The sequence below is a fragment of the Cuculus canorus genome, chromosome 3 (assembly GCF_017976375.1).
Source record: "Cuculus canorus isolate bCucCan1 chromosome 3, bCucCan1.pri, whole genome shotgun sequence".
In the NCBI taxonomy this organism is placed as follows: domain Eukaryota; kingdom Metazoa; phylum Chordata; class Aves; order Cuculiformes; family Cuculidae; genus Cuculus; species Cuculus canorus.
In genome coordinates, this window is record NC_071403.1 from 12,608,015 (window position 1) to 12,624,090 (window position 16,076).

Sequence of the window (16,076 nt, forward strand, 5' to 3'; positions counted from 1 at the left end):
GGATGAGGAGATTTTGCAGATAACACCGGATTGGGAGGGAGTGTCAATCTGCCCAAGGGCAGGAAGGCTTTGCAGAGGGATCTGAACAGGCTGGATCAATGGGCCAAGGAAAACTGTATGAGATTGAACAAGACCAAATGAGAGTCCTGACCTTTGGCCAAAACAGCCTCATGCAATGGTATAGACTTTGGACAGAATGGCTGGAAAGCTGCCCAGTGGTAAGGGACCTGGGAGTGTTGGTTGACAGACAGCTGAACATCAGTCAGCAGTGTGCCAAGGTGGACAAAAAGGCCAATAGCATCCTGGCTTGTATCAAAAATGATGTGGACAACAGGAGTAAGGAAGAGATCATCCAAGTGTGTTCAGGTCTAGTGAGGCTGCATCTTGAATACTGTGTTAATTTTGGGACCCCTCAGTACAAGAAGGACATTGAGTGGCTGGACCATGTTCAGGGGAGGGCAATGAAGCTGGGAATGGTCTGGAGCACGAGTCTTATGAGGAGTAGTTGAGGGAATGACGTTTAGCCTGAAGAAGAGGAGGCTGAGGTGGCATCTTACTGCTCTCTACAACTACCTGAAAGGAGGTTGTAGGGAGGTGGGTGATGGTCTCTTCTCTCAAGTAAGTGATAGGATGAGAGGAAATGGCTTCAGATTGTGTCAGGGGAGGTTTAGACTTGGTATTAGAAAAGAATTCTTTACTGAAAGAGTGGTCAAGAATTGGAACAGGCTGCCGAGGGAAGTGGTGGAGTCTCCATCCCTGGAGGTGTTTAGAAAGCATGTAGACATGGCACTTTGTGACATGGTTTAGTAGGCATGGTTGTATTGCGCTGATGGTTCTCTTGATGACCTTAGAGGTCTTTTCCAACCTTAATGATTCTGTGATTGTATGATTATAAGTATTAACACTGTGGGTAACTGTACTCTCACAGACAACACTAACTCTGACTGGAGGCTGACTCACATATTTATATTTCCACATAATCATTTGTTTAGACATGACCCATTAGCCAGGTCTGGGACTAGCAATGGGTCCAGCCACACGTAGGCTTCGGCTCTGAGGAGAAGCTAAGAGAGCGAAGGGGGTCCATCTTGACTTGTAACTCAGTGGGAGGGCCTCCCTTAGCCACATATCGGAGCTTTACCTATTTAAGTGACAGACCCTGCCAAGAAGGGCTTGGAGGTGCTGGTGGAGGAGAAGCTGCACATGAGCTGGCAGAATTTGCTTACAGCCCAGAAGGCCAACCGTATCCTGGGCTGCATCAAAACAAGTGTAGCCAGCAGACTGGTGGCAGATGGCAACCAGGCCTTGAACACCTCCAGGGAGGTCCCTTTCCATCCAAACTATTTTATGATTCTATGATTCCATAATCTTTCTTATGTACTTGGCTGCAGAATGCATTCAGAATGCCTTGCCCATTTCAAATCTCTTGTTTTGTTTCTCTTCTCCTTGAACTGTTTTGTTTTAATGCTTCCTACTTGAAACTGCATGACTATTTTGCCCCTTAGGTGGTAACACAGATCATACACTTAAGCAAAATGTTGATGCATTTTCTTTAGCTATGCCATGACAGCATTACAGAATGCTGAGATACTGTTGTTTTTAAACTGATTTATTACATTAATATGCTTGCATTCAATTATATCCTAGTATATCCAAGTATATCCTGGTAAATGTATTTATAACTTATAGGTCTTTCTTTTGGCTACAAACTCTCTTACCTAATAGTAATAATAAAAACTAAACAGACTGAAGCAGTATCAAATTTACTTTTCAGCGGCAAAATTATGCCACATTAATATAATTATTTTTGGAGTACCATTAGCCCTTCATACATTTTACAGGACTGATTCATGAGCTCATTAAGGTTAGTCAATCTTTTAAGCAGTCATTTAACACTAAGTAGGCTGTACAAGTTAGTGGGAAAAGTTATAGAGTAAAAGTTAAGCATTTGCTTGGGTACTTTGATGAAATTAATTTTGAGGCCACTTCTACATTTTGCAGTAGTGTATAGGAGAGACATTTTCACATTTTTTGATCCAGCATCCTCCAGAATGAGAAGGGACACGTAACAGTGAGCGCAACTTCTTCTGACTGAGAATGAGAGTTATATATCCAATGTGAAAAACTGCATCAATGATTACACTGCCTTTGAGAATCTACCTTCCATCCAAGCATAGACTTGAAATGGTTAAATGTACCAGCTCATGTCTCAAAAGTGAGATAGAGTTTATTCTGTCTCTTGAAAGAATTATGTCTACCTACTTTATGTTGTTTCAGGTGGAAAAAGGTTACAAGAAGAAAATTTCATCAGAAATTTAACTCTGCTTCCCAAACAAAGTACAACAAAGTCCTCATCTATACTAGGGTAATAAAACTTTTTCTAGTCAAGTGAAGCAAGAAAAGCATTGATAAGCAAGTGAGATAAAATAGAATAGCAGGTCAGACATCTCAAAAATATATCTGAAGTAGCTGAATTTTGGTAAGTGAAAACTGAGATTATCCATTTTTTCCTTATATTACAAGCATACCACAGGTTCGTTCTAATACCATGGATACTAAAAAGACTAGCCTAAAAAAGACAGATAGCTTTTTTATGCTATAAGAGGGGTTCGTAGTCATGGAGGATAGTAGCTGCGTGAGTCCGACTTATCTTTCTAGCAAACCATTTCCTTGGAAACACAGTCATAATTGCAGTACAAGTATGCTCATTAATTTAATCAAAATAAGATTTAAAGTCTATGATTTGCATATCAAGTATTTATAGGCAGTTGTCAAACCTGTTTGAAAGAAGTACAAGCTGTTCATCCATGTTAGTCTTCTACATGTCCATCAAACGGATTAGCAATGATCATCAAAGATAGGAGAACCAATAAAGTGTGAGAATCCCACAGCAGATATATCTGGAATGTAGAAGAATAGTTATAGCTTTCTATATCTTTCTATTACAATCTTTCTATTACAGTAATAATTTCTGTCTTGTGAGTTACTAAAATAAACAATGAAAACCTCATTCTGACTTTGTGCATTAATTTAATAATTTAATAAATCTCTTTGTTTACTCAGTGAAAAGACTAGTTGTTGGAGAATATGTTTACACTGCAATACTAAACATTTGCCAACATCTTTTCACATACAGTTCTAGTGCAGGCTAGGGTCCTAAGTAGAATGAAGAATGTTATTATTTGCTGTCAAATTGTCATCTGTGCAGAAAATCATGTTTATCACAACACAAATGATGACATTTTCAAAACATTTTACTCCTACAGTGTTATCAGTGAAAACCTGAGGAACTTGGTGAGTAACATTCCTTTCTTTACTCCTTTTATTTCCACTAGAGAATAAATTGAGAATCCTGTGGTAAAGGTTGTGCTGATGTGTTTTGAAAGCAGTTATATTTTGCTATGCAATTCTATCAGTTCTAGTTTGGATTTTTCTGTTGCTCATGTCTGAAGTCTTGATAAAGTTTTAAGAGAGCTAGAGGAACTGATTGAATATCTGAAAGGACAGAATCTAAAAGCAATAGTACAAGACATATAATAGAAAGTAGACACTATTTCCAGGTCATAAATGTCTCCAAGTAACTGAATATTGACAAGAATATGGATGAAAACCAAGTTTGAGTAACAATCTCAAATCTTAAAATGCTATTTTTTTCTTTTTTTCCCCTAAAATAAAGTGCCAAATGTAGATGCTTGAAGGGTTTTTATCACATGTAAACTGACGGTGAGATTTCAATGGAACATCTGAGATTATGCAATACTTACAAGAACTGCTTAATTTAGATATATTTTCTGAAGAAGGATTTGTTTTTCTTTTGTTTAGTTCGTGTCCAGGTGAACTTGCTGTTGCTTGTGGTTGTTATTTTGAAGATCTACTTGATAGCCCTTCACTATCATTGGCACATGTAATTTATGTCACAGGTTTATTATTCCTAAGGCTTCTTGCGTAGAACTTATTATTTACTTTTAACTCAGAAACATCTGAAGTATCTGCGCAGCATCGTGACTATGCAAGAAAAAGAACAGATTAAAGAGAAATAGTACAGAAATAAATTAAATAGCCTTCAACTTGAAACTCGGAAAGAATAGTTGACAAAGTATAGTCAAAAGCTTAACAAGACATACAGCATTAGCTTTTGACACTGCAGAAGATACATTAGGTCTGTATCTTGGTTTGCATGATAAATGTTTTATTGAGTATGTAAAACACTTGAATGTAAGTATGTATTAAAATAAATTCACTTTTTAATATTCTGAGGTAGTGAGGGAGAGCAAGAGGAATAGAAGTAATTGTAGAAGAGAAGAGAGATAATGGGAAAAGGAGAAAAATACAGTAGTCATGAAAAGACGCAGAGAAGAAATAGAAATAAGAGAAAGCAGAAATCATTAGGAAGTTATAACTTGAATTAGTCAAAGCTAAGTCTCTAACATTACCTTGCTATTGTGATAACTGTGAATACTGGAAGTCTGGAAAGGATCTGCAAGTGCTTGTGATTTTATTAAACTAAAATAATTGCTCACTGAATCATCTATCTCATTTATCCCGTGTCCAGAGTGATTACTGAACCCACAGATCTAATAACCAGTCAACAGTGAAAAAATAATACCTGAAGATATTATTTTAATTACATCATACATCTGCTGACTGTAAGAACAGGTTATTATTAAAGACACAGATTTGGGTTCATCGTTTGACAAGTCTTTAACCCCTTGGATCACCTTTGGTCTTCAGATTAATACCTTTATCCAACCTTATATGGTTTAAAAGTTGAGGGATGCATTTTATGAGGGCATAAAACATAATAGGAGAATACTTAACAAGTATAGGAATGTATGTACTGCACCCAGTATTTTACAAAATAATACATCTGAGCATGTTCAAAGCATCAGAAATGGCACTATCACATATAAGCTAAAGAAAAATAGTGGAACAAGCTGTGTTTGTACTTGGTAAAGAAAAAAAGAGTACAATGTTTACACACAGTGATAAATTTCCTAAACAGTGCTACACAGATAATGTCAGTCAGATACAAAATATTGCATAAATATTAATCTTCAGTGGAGAAGAAATATCTTGCTCCATTAGCCTGAGAGAAGTCTGGACCTTCTAGGACCATGGTTCTTATACACTCATGGAAACAGTGCTTATTTATTTATTTTTTTTTTTGTGATTCTGTGCATAGGGATGTTCACACATGTGAACAGGCTGCTAAGGGAAGTGGTGGATTCTCCTTCCATGGAGGCTTTCAACAAATGTGTCACTTTGTGACATGATTTAGTACATGGTGGTGTGCTAATGGTTGGTCTTGAAGATCTTAGAAGTCTTTTCCAACCGTAATGATTCCACGGTTCTATGATACTGTGACATATTTTTCTTTCCAAAATGTTCAGCTTTTCACAATAATAAAAAAGCATCTTAGAAGTTTCTGAAGTTTCCATTAGAGCACTTTAACCTGACCAATATAGTATCCTTTTCGGGTTCTAATATTGTATGACTAATAACAAAATGAATCATCATTTTCTTAGTTCTTAAGCAAAGATAAAATCAGGTTATCATTTATTTGGCATGACAAAAGTTATATACCATAAATTATTTTTTTACAGACAATACAGAAGCACAGAAGCACAGAATGGTAGGGTTTAGAAGGGAATTCTGGAGATCATCTAGTCCAACATCCATTCTAAAACATGTTCACCTAGAGTAGGTTGCACAGGAACACGTCCAAGCAGATTTTTTAATACCTGCAGAGAAGGAGATTCCGCATCTCTGGGACGCCTGTTGCAGGGTTCTGTCACTCTCACAGTAAATAAAGAAGATTTTCTTCATATTCCAGTGGAACTTTTTTGTATTCCAGTTGTTGCCTGTTGCCCCTTACCCTGTCACTGGGCACCACTGAAGAGACTGTCCCATCCTCTTGACTCTCATCCTTTAGATATTTCTAATCATTGATAAGATCCCCTCTCAGTCTTCTGTTCCCTAGGCTAAACAGACCCAGTATCTCAGCCTTTCCTCGTAAGACAAATACTCCCACCTTCATGGCCCTCTGCTGGACTCTCTCTAGTTGATCCTTGTCTTTCTGAGCTTGAGAGGAGCTCAGAACTGAACACAGTACTCCAGATGTGGCCTCACTAGGGCAGAGTAGAGGGGGAGGATAACCTCCCTTGACCTGCTTGCTACACTTTTCTTAATGCATCCCAGGATATGATTGGTCTTCTAGCCCACAAGGGTACATTGTTGGGTCATGGATAACTTGTTTACTAGGTCTTCCAGGTCCATTTCCACAGATCTGCTTTCCAACATGTCAGCCCCTAACCTGTATTGGTGCATGGGGTTATTCCTCTTGCCTTTGTTGAACTTCATTAAGTTCCTCTCCACCTAACCCCCTAGCCTGTCCAGGTCACAATCCTCTAAGCTCTGCCATCCAGCCAGTACTAATCCACTTCACTGTCCACTCAATTAACCCAAGCTTCCTAAGCTCCTCTGTGAGGATGTTACGGGAGACAGTGTCAAAAGCCTTGCTGAAGATGAGGTAGACAATATCCACTGTTCTCCCGTTGTCCACCCAGACAGTTATGCCATCCTAGAAGGCTATCAGGTTGTTCAAGGATGATTTTCCCTTAGTGGTTCCATGTTGACCACTCACAACAACCTTCTTTTCCTCTACATGCTTGGAGATGACACTCAGAATGAGCTATTCAACCAGCTCTGCAGATATGGAGGTGAAACCGACTGGTCTGTAATTTTCTGAGTCTTCCTTCTTGCCCTTTTTGAAGATTGGAGTGATATTGGCCTTTCTCCAGTCCTCAGGCACTTCTCCTTTTCTCCAGACTTTCTCTCTGTCCTCCAGCTTTGGAGGGCTGATCTTAGCAGTTAGTCATTTAGATGCAATCATACAAAGGACTTCTCTTAAGTGCTAGATACTGTTCTGTGGGAAAACACAATGGGAAAAGATGTTCTTAATTATTTATTCCTTTTAGAGTTTTATAGAAGTATGGAGATTCCACACTTGGTACCTCACACCAGGAGTGAATGGAGCTTGCTGAAAAACATTCCACTTTCTTTAGTCTCATTCTCCTTTTATCAGGGTAGAAAGGTAGAATGATCAGGTAAGAGTTGTCATTAATGTGCAGTGATATTAATACATCCGAAAGATGTAGTTAAATTAGTGATTCTTGGTAGAGGCAAGGACGTAATCTGGCAATAAGAGTGTATTTAATGGGTTTGATGTTTTAGTTGGAAAAAATGTCCTTATTTTGATGTAGCTAGTAAGAGGATAAATACCAAAGAACAATATTGTGGATTTAGAAGTTCTGCACACAGTAGCACTAAACTTTTTCCAAAACAAGGAAAGGATAAGCAAGATGGAAAATATTCTTAGGGAAACTGGAGTAAATAACATATCATGAATAACAACTATAAAAAGTATTTTTACAATAAAAATTATATTTATGGGAATTAATAGGGAGGGAAACTATAACATGTACATTAGCAACATGCAACATATATGTTACAATTTATGTAGTTGTAAATAATCCTATACCTGAAACTACCAGGATTCAGATGAACATTTCTACCTGAGGGCATCCGCTAAATATATATGGTTCTTTCTCCAGTGAACACAACCTACAGTGCTATATAGAAAACACTGTTATTGAACTCTTACATAATTTTATTAATCTTCACATGTTGAGAAGATTCTCCAGCTAGCAATTTATTTCATAAAGAGGTTTTGACACAAGCAAGTCAGGTACCACTACCAGAGCAAGAATTAAATGTAGTATACCATCTGTTTCATTTTATACAGTCACCTCTGTAATAATTTCACTTGCATAGAAGCTATGTAGACTGCAAAAATAGTCTTCTAATAAAGCTTATAAACACTAGGAATGCCTTTTTAAGATCACTTGTTGGAAGACAGTATCAATGACAATGTTTAATCGGTCAGATTAGTGTACAACAAAAATGATCAATTCAAGAATATGTAAATATATTAAAAAAACCCCTCTTAAATAGAATTTAAGTCTTGTAAAACTCATCGACGTTACCCAAATATTTATAAGTATTCTGGTCATATTTGAAATCTGTATTTATCTTTTTTGTTGTTTTTGTTTTATTTAACTTCAAATGTAGTTTGTCAGTGTCAGTAACAAAGTTAGTGTGGAATCCAGATATATTAGATGCTGTGAGCGTAAACAGATTAATTTGAGGAATTTTCCAGATTTAGCAAAGAAAACCAAAACAAACAAACAGCCCCCGCAAATCCCTGAAAAAGAAATCTATCCAAAATAAAGCTTGCTGGACCTTGATAATGACATACACTAAAATGCTCAGTTATGTTGTCTCTCTAATACTGAACTCCTTTAATCAATCAGTGGCAAATAAAACATACGTACAAAGTCTCTCTGTGCAATAAATGATACTCTAAAAGCAAGTCAGCAGATGAATGAAGGCAGATACTCACAAACGCACACAATTTTATGTTTAAATTTATTTGAATTGCCTGCTTTGACAGCAATAGAGCTCGTTATTGTTTGGACATATATTTTCTAACAGTGACATTATACCAGGCTTGCACTATACAGTCAACGTGGTATTGCAAGAAAAGTATCAGCAATGATTCTTTAATGCCTGTGACTTTTCCTAGAAAGGTCAAATCCATCAATATAAACTTAATGAAAAAAAAGTCTCCTCTCTATATTGCTATATACATCCAAATAATCTGCCACCTTTTCAGTCTTTCGTATAAATTGATCTGCAGTAGCAATGATAAAAAGTACTTATTTTAATGGAAGAAAAACCCACTAGCATATTAATTGTCTTTTATGATTAGTATTTGAAAGCAATTACAAATCTGTCCAACAGAAGTTTTAAATGTTGAACTACATTTGACTTTTAAAAGGTAAAATATTAAAACATTTAGCACTGCAAAATGAAATGAGACTTTCAACCAACGTGTTCTATTATTAATTCGGTCAGGTCTTAATGTTTATATGTGTGATTCCAAGAATTGATTACATACAATTACTTTGAACCATGTCTCACAGATATTCTATTTCAGAACATATATGCAAGGTCATTTTTCCAATATTTAAAGCTAATAAATATGCCATCTCCAATTTTTTAATTTTCCCCTAATTGCAAATGTTATTAGCTTTTTAACAGCAAATACTTCCTATAGGATGTGATGAAAGAAGCCAGACTAATTCTAAAATAAAATTATTGATTTTTTTTTTCTTAGTAATTAGGACAGTAAATTTTCAAATACTTTCTAATTTTGAGACATCTGTGGAAAAATATTTTACAAGAAAGATTACTTCCTTCAGGCTTTGGAACTCATCATAGTGCAAAATATTGTTTCTAATAAAGTGATAGTTCAAATTATTTATAGAAGGAATTACTAGCACCGTTGGATCTTCAGTGAAGCAGAGCATGCAATGCTTCAGTGTGCTTCATACTAACGTTACTTTTGATGAGAAGTTTTCTTGAAAGAGTGAAAAATTACTTGGACATTTGTGGTATGGGTGCAGGAATTTTCTTCTCTCAGCCTTGTTTGTTGCACTGGTGGCATCTAAACTATAACACTCCTAATATACTTAGCAGTGTTTGCAATGGCCCTAGCAGCCAGCTATTTCCAAATTTCAGGAGAAATCTCTTTCTGCCCCAAAGTCGCGGTAAAGATATAACTGCAGCAGAACTGATATGTCAGCCAGTGTACGTATTTCATGCCATTCCCTTATACTCATAATAAAGGAATCATAATAAAGTCACACTACCTCAGTATCAAATGATTCAGAGTGCCATCTGGCATAAAGAAGATGGGAAAACCAGGAGCGTTTTATGTAGTGACAAAACAATGCTGACTTTCGCTGACATTAGTTGTTCATTGCTTGTCATATTTTATCACGCTTTCCTCTCCCCCATGTAATAATCCGTGGTTGTTGAACAAAAGCCCAAAATAATTTGTGTTTGAATATTCATTACATTACACTATTTAGGCAGGTTCCAGCTATAATTGAATCCTTGGCCAGAAATGCAATATTTTGAGCAGGCCCTGTTTTCTTTTGCTTTTAGACTTGAAAGTTCCAAGTTTACATTGTGAACATGTAAATTTCCAATATTTAATAAAGTTTATTTAATGAAGGTGAAAGATGTCCCTGCCAATGGAAGAAGGGTCAGACAGTATGTTTTTTAAGGTGTTTTCCAACCCATGCTATGATTTTAAGATTTTAATACGCTTTGGGTATTAAGGGCTCTTTCTAATACCTGTGTATTTTTACCAGGAATTTCCATATAGCCCTTTAACTCTTTCTTGAAACTGTTAAGTTCATCTTCAAAGGCAGATGTTTTCTTCTGGGTGCATTCAGCTCAATAGCTTTACACACTCTTTTTCTTCTTCCTTATGCTACTGCAGTGTTCCCCTAATCTCAATCAGAAAGAAAAATGAATCATTGATTTCTTTTTTTTTTTTTTTTTAATAAACTCCGTACTACAGACAAACATATCACTTGAAAATAAGCTGAAAACAGGAGTGTGAAAAAACCCAGAGTTACGGTCCTTACTAGAAGCAACCTTCACTTTACCAGTCTGATTTTAATCTCTTGATAGTGTTTGGAAAACACAAAAAAACTGCAACTCAGTAGGCAATATGCCTAATCATGTGGAGTAAATGCATACTTAGAACTACCCACTTTATTGTTGGATTTAATGCATAATTGATTGAAGCACCATATTTTGACAAGCTCTCATGATGGTATATTTCAAGCAAAGATTTGCCAACTGCTACAGCACATTTATTTTAGGGCCAACATAAAGTAATTTATTTTAGCGTCCATAGCTGTAGCTGCTCAAGTGGGAAAGAAAAATTATCCAGGTACTCAGGACTCTTTCTGAAGATCATATTGAGGCTGAGGTACTTGCCTAGGACAAGCATTGTAAAATGCAAGTGTGCCAGCCTGCTTCATTCTTCTGCAGGAAAGTACTATCACTCCCTTAAATTCTGGGCACTACAAAATGAAAAACACATCTAACCTCATGTCCTTCTCCCACAGAGGATATAAGGCAGTTTCAGCTACAACGTGATAAAAGCAGATGGCTGAAAATAACTGTTCTTTGGGCTGAACTGATGATCAAACTACTAATTGGATTAAGCTGGAAAAGGTACTAAATACGCCTCTTGAAGTCAAGAGATAAAAAAAGCCCTCATTGTGACCTCAGGAAAGTCACTTAACCTTTCTGAGTCTCAGATTTTCCAATTACTTCCACTGTCATTCATTCTGTACATTTAATATAACAGCAAAGGATGGTAATATTTCACTGAAGAGTTCAGAGTTTTAAATAATTAATGTTATCAAACTTTTGAACTCATCAAGAGGGAAAAGGGTTGATCAATCACATGGCATAAGATGACATTCCTAGAACAACATGAAGACAGTTTTTCCCCTTAGAGAGCAGTTACTAAGTGGTAACTTGTTATTGGAAAAGTATATTTATGCCAGAGGACCCTGTTGGAAATGCTTCCCACCTCCACTCCCCCAGTTCTCCCTGTGTTTTAAATGTATATGTTAAAGTTTTACACTAGAATAATTATAATCTTTTCATTTTATCAGAAATATTATTTTCATTCAGGTCATAGAACAAAGGATAGTTGGCCTACATCTATGTTCATCTGCATTTTTATAGTTGGTTTGTGCTTTGGTTTATTATAATATTGTGTAGTACACAGAAAAAAATACATGTAAGTAGCAATGTTATAAAATTATAAAGGAGAATGAAGCAGTAAATGAAGTTGTGTCAGGTGTTTGTATTTACAAACTTTGGAAAAATACGTCACCTCATTTTGTGTATAGAGTTTCCTATTCTGGACACTCTACTCTGTGAGTTTGGTCACTCAGATGGTAACTAATGCACAGACATTTATGATTTCATATATTACTTAAACAAATTTTCAAGGAAAATACTCATGTGAATTATGCTGCTCTTTTTTTAATTAAGAATGCAAATATGAAAGATTCTAAATGAAACAGAATTATCAAATCTATCTGCTTTTTTTCAGATGTTTTAAATGTTTTCCAGGTATCCAAGAGAAAAGAAATGGGAAAAAAATGAATAGAAATCTAGCAAATGGAGATGTAAAAAACCTAAATAAAGTGTTTGCATGATCTTCTATGAGAAAAACATTAAATAAAAGGGAAAAAGGTAAGAATACAGGATAAAAAAAGGAAATCTATTAAAAATATATTTCACTATTTTTCATTTGCCATTTTGCTTTTAAAATTATTATATCTGTTTCTTCTTTATTTTTCCTCTAACAGCCCTGTAATGAATGATATAATTCCATTAAATCAGAAAAGGTCAATAACTTAACATAATTATAGTACAACTGATTCAGTAAGTACACTGCATATAATATTCCTAATTGTACAGATGATCAGTGTATGTGTATATTCCTGAACCCTAGATTGTTATATAAGATCAGATCCAAAAGGAGGAAAAAATGTGTCATTCAGGATTATTGTTTAATTTATGGCTTTAATCAACAGATGGTCTGTGACTACATGCGGCAGTTCAAAGTAACTTGAACTCTTATAAACATTTATTACGATATTTTGGAATGGATATGAGTCATCCAACATGAAGTCATATATTTTGTGTAGAAAATAACTCTTGCCACTATATTCCTTGACATGATAAGAAGAATCAGACTTATCTGCTGTGAGAACAGGACTTATTGATCTCTGCATTCAAAAGAGCACGACCTTTAAAGCAACAGCAGTAATTGTAAAATATTTTCAAAACTATTTAAAAGCTCTAAAAGAACAATACACACCGAATTTTTTGACCTACAAATATTCCCATTAAACTAAACGGTATGGGACTGTTAAATTTAAAAAGGAAAAGCATTGTCCCAACTGTAAACATGCAAACACATTTAAAATATTGTACTAAGTTTCCACCTGGGGCTTGATTCAAGGTAATGGGAATTGGAAAAGTATCTTGGACAACAGTGCTTCCTTAAAGCAAGTCACAAATCAGTTTGCCCTAGTTGCAACAACTTTGCATTTCCATTTTAGGCATAAAGATCAGTCAGTAAAAGCAAACAAACAACAACAATTAAAATACATCCTTATAAAAACACTGATGATGTTACTTAGCTAAAGAAATCATCTCCATAATATAGAATGCTCCCAGCAGTGTATATCCTACTAAAAATAAATTCAATGGGAACTGTATGATTGCTATCCAAATTAAGGAAATTGGAACAGTGGAGATGTATTGTTTACCCTCAACAGCTTTTCCACGTCAGGGATACAGTAAAGGTAAAAATAACTGTACATACCTGCCTACACTGTTATGTTTGAGACTCTCATTGAATATTTTTACCAAGCGCATGCCTGGAAGAAAAACGCTAAGGTTGAAAAGGATGTTGAAGGGACTGCTACGGCATACAGAAGTATCATTGACCTTCCATTCACAGACAAGGAGAAGACAACCATGTCTCTGATCTGCATAGATAGATGACTGATAGATGAACTCTTAGATCTACTTTTGCAAATCTACAGTCACTGCCCCTGTCCACAGGTAGAAGTAAATAAGAGCTACACTCAGATTGCAGAGGTCTTGCTGCAAAGATCAGTTTCATTAGTTCTCTTTATTCTGGCTTCACAGTGTGAATTGGGGAAGTTGAGGGGCATCAGGTGTTCATTAACAGGTAAAGTATGATTACTATGGTATAACCCAAGATGAGGGAGAAAGTTTTCAAATGCTTTTGATGCTTTAAAACAAAGACAACAATTACTTTTTTTGTTGTTGTTTTTATTATATTTAATTTATGGTAGGGTAGTTGGTAGTGTTACACATACCTATTGTCTTCTGTCAAAGTATGTTAATTCTGAAAATGCAAATAGTTTTCAAGTAAAATGCTTAATGTGGGAAGTAATCTAAACTAAAAGAAATCTCAAAATAAATAAGATATATTTTCCCATTTTTTTTAAACATATGCTTTGTAGTTGTGCTATCATGGCTTAAAGTCCCACCAGTCCCTTAGAAGTTCATTATCTTCAGAACAGACAAAAACAACCGGAAAATGGCTGATAAGCAAAAGCATTAGTCCAATTTTTCCATCTACTTTGAGGACTCAGAAACAGGTGCTGCAAAACAAATGTTCATTAAACAGCTGTTTGTTTCATTTCCAGTACCAGTATGCACCACACTCCTTCATCTCAGAACTGACACTGTGACACAGTTGGGTATAATTTAGTGAATAGGTGACCATCTCCTTTGCAAAACTTCAGTTATGAAATAGAACATGAATGCAAGGTCAACACGACGAATAAGAGCTTGGTCAGATTCTAATGTATTAGCACAGCACATTGTATACAATTTCCAAGTAATATACAGTAATCTCAGTGTAGTTTCTTCATCTGTTTTGTTTTAATTTAGGACAAAAGCATATTTTCACATGCTTTTCTGTTGATCATATTTTTTTCATCTTCTATAAGGTATACTGTAGTATGTAAATGATATGATTGTAGAGATTCAGACTATAGGATGTTAACGAAAGAAAGTCTATATTTTAAGGCAGGTCTACATTATTTTCTTAAATTTGTGGTTCTCCAATTTTATTAATAATATTTTGTTGTAACAATGCCTCTAATGGTAAAAAAAAATACGATAATCTAATTATCTCAAACTAATAATGGAATTTTCACTAAAAGATCATTTTATAGCACTGCTTAAAAGACCTAGGGAACAAACCAATAAAGACTAATTTTAGAAAAAAGAAAAACGTAGAGGAAAGAACTTCCTATTTAGTACCTCAGTAAAATACTTACAATAATTTGAAATTATTTTTAGACTACTAAAAATACCACCTTTTTTACATTTTAAGTTTTGAACCAATGCGGTTGGTTATATTGGAAGGAATTCATTCAGCAGAATTAAAATAAAAAACAGTTTTAAGGTTACAAAGAAGACTATTGTCATCCTGCAATTTTCTCAGTAGAACTTCATAAATTAGGGAGTTTAAACAGTATCATTTATTACAAAACCCACCATTGTGTAAATGTGTAATGTCTAATATACAAAATGATGGGAAAATAAAATATAATTCAAACATAATTCAGCATAATTCAAAATAATTAAAATATAAATCAAATTTGACTGGGCTCTCTATCTTCATATTACTTTTATGATCTCTTGTTCTTGATGAGGTTATTTTATTGCCTATTTAGTTGAGAAAATGGCAGACTTGTTTGCACTAACTCCTTCCTCTGCTCCCTACTCTCTCTGTCGGAAAGTCATCATGGTCCTTGTAGTTACTGTTGTCATAGGTAGCTGAATATATTTGTTATGAGTCATTGAGAACTGCTAATGCAGGAGGTTACATAACAGCTTTTCATCTGGCAATAATAAAATGAGTGAGAATCAGTAGTTTGTGTCAATTCTTACTGCTGCAGGTAATGCCCCACTGCTTAATGGTAGACAATACCATGGTATATTAGCAGATGCTCACTGCTTACAATCTTTTTTGTGTGAGAAAATCCTCAAGTAGAAAGAGAAAAAGAACAATAACAAAGACATAGTAATAGACAAAATACATTTCTTCTTATTTTTTTTTTCTTTCATATCTTTGAGTTTTATTGGATACATCACACGCAGAAACTTGCTGTGGGCAAAAGGCAACAAATCATATACATAGAGCTAAGAATTTTTTGTTAGTCCAATTAGGAGCCTCATCAAAATACAGTAAACAGATATTGGGACAGGACCCATAGGAGACAATGCAAAGCTGGAGAAGGCTGCACTATCCAATAAGCATTATGCACAGATCCTGGATCACACAGCCAGAAACAGGGATTGTGGAGAGATCCAAGAATTATTAAGAAGCAGGAAAATCAGCTTAATACTACATAGTTAGAACATAATTTTCAGTCCTCATCTCTCTGACACACTCTTTAGAACTTTTGAAAAATGAATTAATGAAGTGAGATGATTAATGGCAGCCAGCAGAGCTTCACCAGGGGCAAGTTGTGTCTGACCAATCTGGTGGCTTTCTATGATGGGGTAACAGCAGCAGT